The sequence below is a fragment of the Paroedura picta genome, chromosome 3, assembly GCF_049243985.1.
Source record: "Paroedura picta isolate Pp20150507F chromosome 3, Ppicta_v3.0, whole genome shotgun sequence".
NCBI classification, from domain to species: Eukaryota; Metazoa; Chordata; class Lepidosauria; order Squamata; family Gekkonidae; genus Paroedura; species Paroedura picta.
This window is the reverse complement of record NC_135371.1, coordinates 124,128,208-124,134,681: the sequence shown is the minus strand read 5'-3', so window position 1 is coordinate 124,134,681 and position 6,474 is coordinate 124,128,208.

Sequence of the window (6,474 nt, the reverse complement as noted above, 5' to 3'; positions counted from 1 at the left end):
CCAAAGAACTCTATTTTCTTTCTCCTGTGGGTGTGTTCACTTTGCAATAGTCTATCCCAGGAGTAGTTAAACTGCGGCCCTCCAGATGTCCATGGACTACAATTCCCAGGAGCCCCTGCCAGCATTCGCTGGCAGGGGCTCCTGGGAATTGTAGTCCATGGACATCTGGAGGGCCGCAGTTTGACTACCCCTGGTCTATCCTATAGTGCCTTCTGTAGGAGGATCTGTTAATTAACCAGGCATAATAGTTTCCTTGTTTAATATTTTCAGAAAGTTACCACATTTATAATCTTTATGGGTATGCAGTTTATTTATTTATTTATTTATTTATTTATTTGTTATATTTATATACCGCCCTCCCCGGAGGCTCTTGAAACTAAAAAATGTTCTGCAACACCTAGACTAGCAATTTCTTTTTAAAATGTTCCCGAATCTCATCCAAATGAAATGTATTCGTTTCTGACAAATGTACATTGGGAAGAGGTTGTGTGTGTGTGTGTGGGGGGTGAGTTGGCAGAATCCAGGAGAGAAAATTAACACAGCAAATAGTGATACAAGAAATACATACAACTGCTGAGCAGTGTTAAAAAGGGGCAAAAAGTAGAGTTAAAACTAACCCTTACAAAAGGCTCAAAATGTAAGATTGTAATTGGATAGATCATACCAAACTGACTAGAAATCTGAATGAAAACATGGTCTAAAGGAAACAACCTTCAGAAAAAGTGAGTGGTCAGAACAAGTCTTAGCAGGCATTTGAACAGTCATAGTCCACAGAAGTTTGAACAGTGACAATCTCTTTTCTGAAGCATTCCGTGCCTGTCCAAGGGTCCATGGCAGCCATCAGCATGGTGGAGGGTGCTCGTGCCCACAGTGCTAGGCAATCCGCACTTGTAGACAACTGACAATCTGCCTGTGGCTCCTTTCAGCCCTTGTACTGGTGATAGAAAAGAATGGAAGCTGAGGCAGGAGGAAGTGAGTAAGATCTGGAAGGGGAGGTTGGTTGGCAACAAGGTGAAAGTCTCTTTGTTTTTCCACTTCTCTGGTCTCACCTGCTGGGTTTGTCCCAGGAATACCCCCTCCCCCACCCACACTGGATTTAGTATTGCTACTCTGAGGGTGCTTCTCAGCTTTGTCATGGTGGGCATCATTACCCTCATGGGTTGGTATGCAGGGGGACTCATACATCTGACAGTAAGGACAGTAGCCCATTGATATGCTGGAATATTCAGGAGGGCTTTGTTGATGATGAGGTAACCTTTTGGGAGGGTCTGTCTGAACCCAAGCTCTTCCTGTGGCAAGAGGTTCAGTTCTGCTTCGGCATATCTGCCACTTTTCTTGCCAGGGACTAGATGCTCTCACTGATTCACTCAAGTTGGATAGGGATCTCCCTTGGAAAACACAATCAATCAAGGCTTTGTGGTTCACAGAGACCAGTCACAGCACAATCAGAATGAAAATAAGTTTAATATCAGGAGCACACAATTCTTTATAAGAGCAACAAATGCGGCTGGGGTCTTACCTTGCCCCTCAAGCCGCTATTGATGAAGCGGCAGGGCGGGGGGAAGAAGATACGGGACCTTACAGCAGGGAGGGGTGGGCACGCCGGAGGGGTATATTTAGGGTTGCTGGTGTGCGGTGATTGTATTAAAAAAAAAAAAGACGGAGCACGGGGAGAGGGATGGCGCCGGAAAAAAGGAGAAAAGGGCCAGCAACAGGAGAAGGGGAAAGGGAGGAGGAGTCAACTGGCCAAGATGACTCGGGGGCCAGCAGGGCGGACGACAGGGCAATACGGGCCAGCGCAAAACGTGCTAGAGCTCGCTGGGCATCGGCGGTGCCTGCTGGGCGGTGGGAAACAGCCAGCCCAGCCCAGGCTTCAGAGATCAGCCCAAAAGGGGGGGGGTCTCACAGGGCTAGCGGTGGGGCTGGGTCCAGGGCAAACTTGGGCAGGTGCACATGCGGTAGGGCCCAGGACAGGAGGATGCATGGCTCCCCCTCCAGTGAAGGGCAAGAGCGGGCCAGGGCCCGGGGGCCAAGGCAGAGCAGGTGGGGGCAGTCCCGAAGGAGAGGAGATAGGGACCAAATAAGGCAGAGCAGCGGCAGCCCTTCTCCAGGCCATGGGCAGAGCAGCAGGGGTTCTAAGGGCCGGCAGGTTTCAAGTGGCCACAGGAGGGCACGTAGGGCAGAGCCCGGGACTTCAGCACAAGCCTCAGGGAGTCATGAAGAGAGCGGGTCAGACAGCATGGAAGTACGGGGTGGAGATGATACTGATTCCCCTGAGGGTGGCACATCAGATTACTGGCGGAGATACGCCCAAGCAATGACTCACCTGTCTGGCTCAAGAGCCAAGCATCATCGGCGGGAGAGCCCCAGCTCGTCTGATGAAGATAATTCAGAAGGGAGCTCCAGCAGCAATAAGGCACCCAGAGCAGGGCGTAGAAAAAAGGGATAGAAGTCGAGCCACAGGCGGCGCCACGCAAGGCTTTACTCTAGCACCTCGGGTGAGACCTCTTCTAGTGAAGGGACTGATGAAGCACGGAAGGAAGGCAGCTACTGGCTCGAGGGAGCTTTTGTTCCGGGCTTACCAGCCTGGTTGCACAAGAGGCGCAGAGAGGCTAGGCGCCTTTTAGAGTCAGGGGAATTGGCTAACATGGCTCATGAGCCGCCAGCAAAATACACTGATTCTGATACTTCTCTGGGCATTCATCTCCCAAAAAAGTTGCGAGAGAGGGCTTTGGAGGGCTATTTTGTTGACATCTTTAAGTTTGTAGGATCTGGGAAGAGAGGTGGGGATACAGGCAAGAAGCACGACAGGAAGAAAGTTGAGGTGCAGAGGAGCGAGAGGAACTTTAACAATTGGCTGCGGGGATTTGCTGAATTTATGGCTCTTGTGGCTGCAGCATATCCTGAAAGAGGGTGGCATCTGGCTCGTTACCTGGCCCACGTGCTGAAGGCAAGAGAACATGGTGGGGAAGAGGTGGCTCTTGATTATGATTAAGATTTTCGAGAGCTGGCCTCTTATAACTCTGCAGCCAGGTGGGATGTGAAGCATCATGACACCTGGCTAGTTAAGGTGGGGCCTAGTGTGCGGTCTCAAAGAGAAAAGGATAGGAGGAGGATTAGTGGCCACAGGGTATCCACTCTTCCCTGTTGGGACTTCAATCGGAAATCCTGTAAGAGGCAACCCTGTCGATATAGTCATACCTGTGAAGCATGTGGAGGCAACCACGCAGCTAAGAATTGCGACAAGAACCAGGGGGGGTCTACAGCCCTTTCGAGGGACCCGGTCTTTCGGCAAAAGGGACGGGGGACCGGGACAAAGTGGCCCTTCTGCAACCAGCAAATCTGCTTGAAGCCATCCCAGCAAAACTGCTGCGCCTGGCACAGTCCCCGGTGAAAGTGGAGGCATTGGGAGCTATGCTGGCCAGGTATCCGGATAAGGTTGCTGCGCGATACCTGTTCACGGGTTTTACTGAAGGTTTTCGCATACCCTTCACAGGGGAACAGGTGGCCACAGATTGCCGGAACCTAAAATCGGCCAGGATGGCACCTCATATTGTACAGGAGAAAGTGGATAAGGAGAGAAGAGTGGGGAGGATTGCTGGCCTCTTTACCATGCCCCCATACAACAATTTAAGGGTATCCCCATTAGGGGTGGTGCCTAAAAAGGCAGCTGGTCAATACCGGCTAGTTCACCACCTCTCTTATCCGAAAGGGGCATCAGTTAATGATGGGATTGCACCAGAGTTATGTACAGTGCGCTATGCATCCTTTGACAGGGTGGTGCAAATCGTAAAAGGGCTGTGGTTGAGGGGCCTTGATGGCCAAGTGTGACATCCAGTCAGCATTCCGGCTTCTCCCGGTTCACCCGGAGGATTTTAACCTGCTAGGTTTCAAGTTTAATGGCCCATGGTATGTGGATAAAGCCATGCCAATGGGCTGTGTGGTAGCCTGTGCAGCCTTCGAGATGCTCAGCACCTTCTTGGAGTGGGCAGTTAAGGAGGTTGGGAGATTCGGGGAAACCACGCACTTCTTGGATGATTTTCTTTTTTCTGGCCCCCCGGAGTCCCCGTTATGTGCTGAGCGGTTGGCAGCCTTTCAGAGGCTGACTGGGGAACTCGGGGTGCCATTAGCACCTGATAAAACAGAGGGGCTGGCCACACAGCTTACCTTCCTAGGAATTTTATTGGATTCAGTTCAGGGGACCTCGCAGCTGCCGGCAGACAAGCTGCAGAAGCTGGGGCAATTTATTGAAGAGGTGCTGGGCAGAAGGAAGGTCACTCTCAGAGAATTGCAAACCATTTTGGGGCATTTGAATTTGGCCTGCAGGGTGGTCACGCCAGGCAGGGCATTTTGTGCCAGGCTGGCACGGGCCACAGCAGGAGTACAAGCCCCAGGGTACCATATTCGAGTCACAAGGGGTATTAAGGAGGATTTGCGGGTGTGGCAGCAGTTTTTGGAGCGGTTCAATGGAGTGGCCATATGGCAGACCCCATTGAATGTGGGGGATCATCTCCAAGTGCACTCAGATGCATCAGGCAGTAAGGGTTTTGGCCTCTACTATGTGACCCGGTGGTGTGCTCAGCGGTGGCCTAGCCATTGGAAGGCGGCAGTTTTGCGGGACCTCACATTCCTGGAGCTTTTTCCTATTTTGGTCGCAGTGATTTTATGGAAGGAGACTTTCGCCAACAGGCGAGTGATCTTTTGGTGCGACAACCAGGCAGTGGTTAAGGTCATCAATAAACAAAGCTCCAGGTCAGAACGGGTAATGCGCCTTGTGAGGTGGTTGGTCTTAACCTGTCTGGACTTTAACATTAAGTTTACGGCCCGGCATGTTGCCGGGGTACAGAACGAATTGCCAGATGCTCTATCTCGTCTTCAGTTTGACAGGTTTTGGCGGCTCGCCCCAGAGGCACGGCAGGAGCCAGAGAAGTTCCCGGCAGAGGTATGGGAACTTGGCAAAGAGTGATACTCCGGGAGGTCCTGGGATCTATGGCCTCCACCACACGGCGGGCCTACGAGGGAGCAGCCAGATTGTTCCTGGCCTTTGCCAAGGCATGCAGACACGGGTCGAAATGGCCCATGACTGAACCAGTTTTATTGCAATATCTGATGTATCTGAAGGGCAAGGGGATGGCCCCGGGAACCATGCGTGTTCATCTTTCTAGTCTCTCCTTTTATAGCAAGGCGTTTGGCACATGGGATCCGGGCTCATCCTTTCTGGCCCGCAGGGCAGTGGAGGGCTGGAAGCGAATGGCACCAAGCAGACAAGATCCACGGCTTCCGATCAAACTTAGCTTGTTAAAGCAATTGGTGAAGCAGTTGGAGTCAGTTTGCTCTGGGGGGTTTGAGAGCACGCTTGCAAGGGCGGCCTTTTCGTTAGCGTTTTTTGGGGCATTTAGGAGCAGCGAACTCCTGGCACCTGCCAAAAGGTCCTTGCCAGGTCCGGCCCTGGAGATCGGGGATGTGGTAGTGCAAAAGGATTGTTTGCACATCCTTCTGCGGTGGTCTAAAACGGACCAGCTGGGAAAAGGGAGCCGGATTTCGATCCCCAGCTCGAGGCTCAGGGGCGTTTGCCCGGTGCGCTGTTTACAAGCATATTTAGCCATACACCCCAAGGTGTCGGGGCATTTATTTGTACACAGGGATGGTTCCAATTTTTCTTGGTACCAATTTCGGGCCCTGTTGAAAGCATGCCTAAAGCAGCTTCATATGAACCCCAGGCATTACAGTATTCATTCTTTTAGGATTGGGGCAGCCACCCAGGCCTTCAAACAAGGGGCATCGCCTCAGCAGAACATGAGGTTGGGCCGGTGGAAGTCCAGGGCTTACAAGGGGTATGTACGCCCAGGAACCAGAACTAATCTTTGACTTGTTTCAGGGTCACTGCTTCCCCGTCGATCGGTGTTGATCATCGGCCACAGTTATGTATATTGGGCTGGACGCTACGTTGCAGAATCCGGCTGGACCTCGCACCTGGGAATGGAGGATCGCGTGTCAATTCGCTGGCTGGGTCGCCAAGGGCTACGCTGAGCAGGTCTATGGAATATGGTGGCTGAAGAGGTATTTGAGCACGGGGCCCCAGCAGCCCTCATCGTGCACCTTGGAGGCAATGACCTGCCAGAAGCAAAGGGCATGGAGATGATAAAGGTCATCAGCCACGAATTGGCAGCTTTAAAACAGCGACTTCCCAGGACTCAGTTTATCTGGTCAAGCGTGGTAGAACGATTGGCCTGGCGAGGGGCGAGGTCCACAGTTAAAGTTAATAAGACAGTTCGAAAAGTTAATAAGGCAGTAGCCAGGGAAGTTAGGCGGTGGGGTTGCCTAGTGGTGGCTCACTTAGGAGTCAATAGCAAACACTCGGAGATGTACAGAGAGGATGGGGTGCATCTCTCAGGCCCGGGCATGGACAGATGGCTTAGTGGGTTACAGGCCACAGTGAGGGTTTGGTTGGAGTTGGAGGCTCTGTTGGGCGGG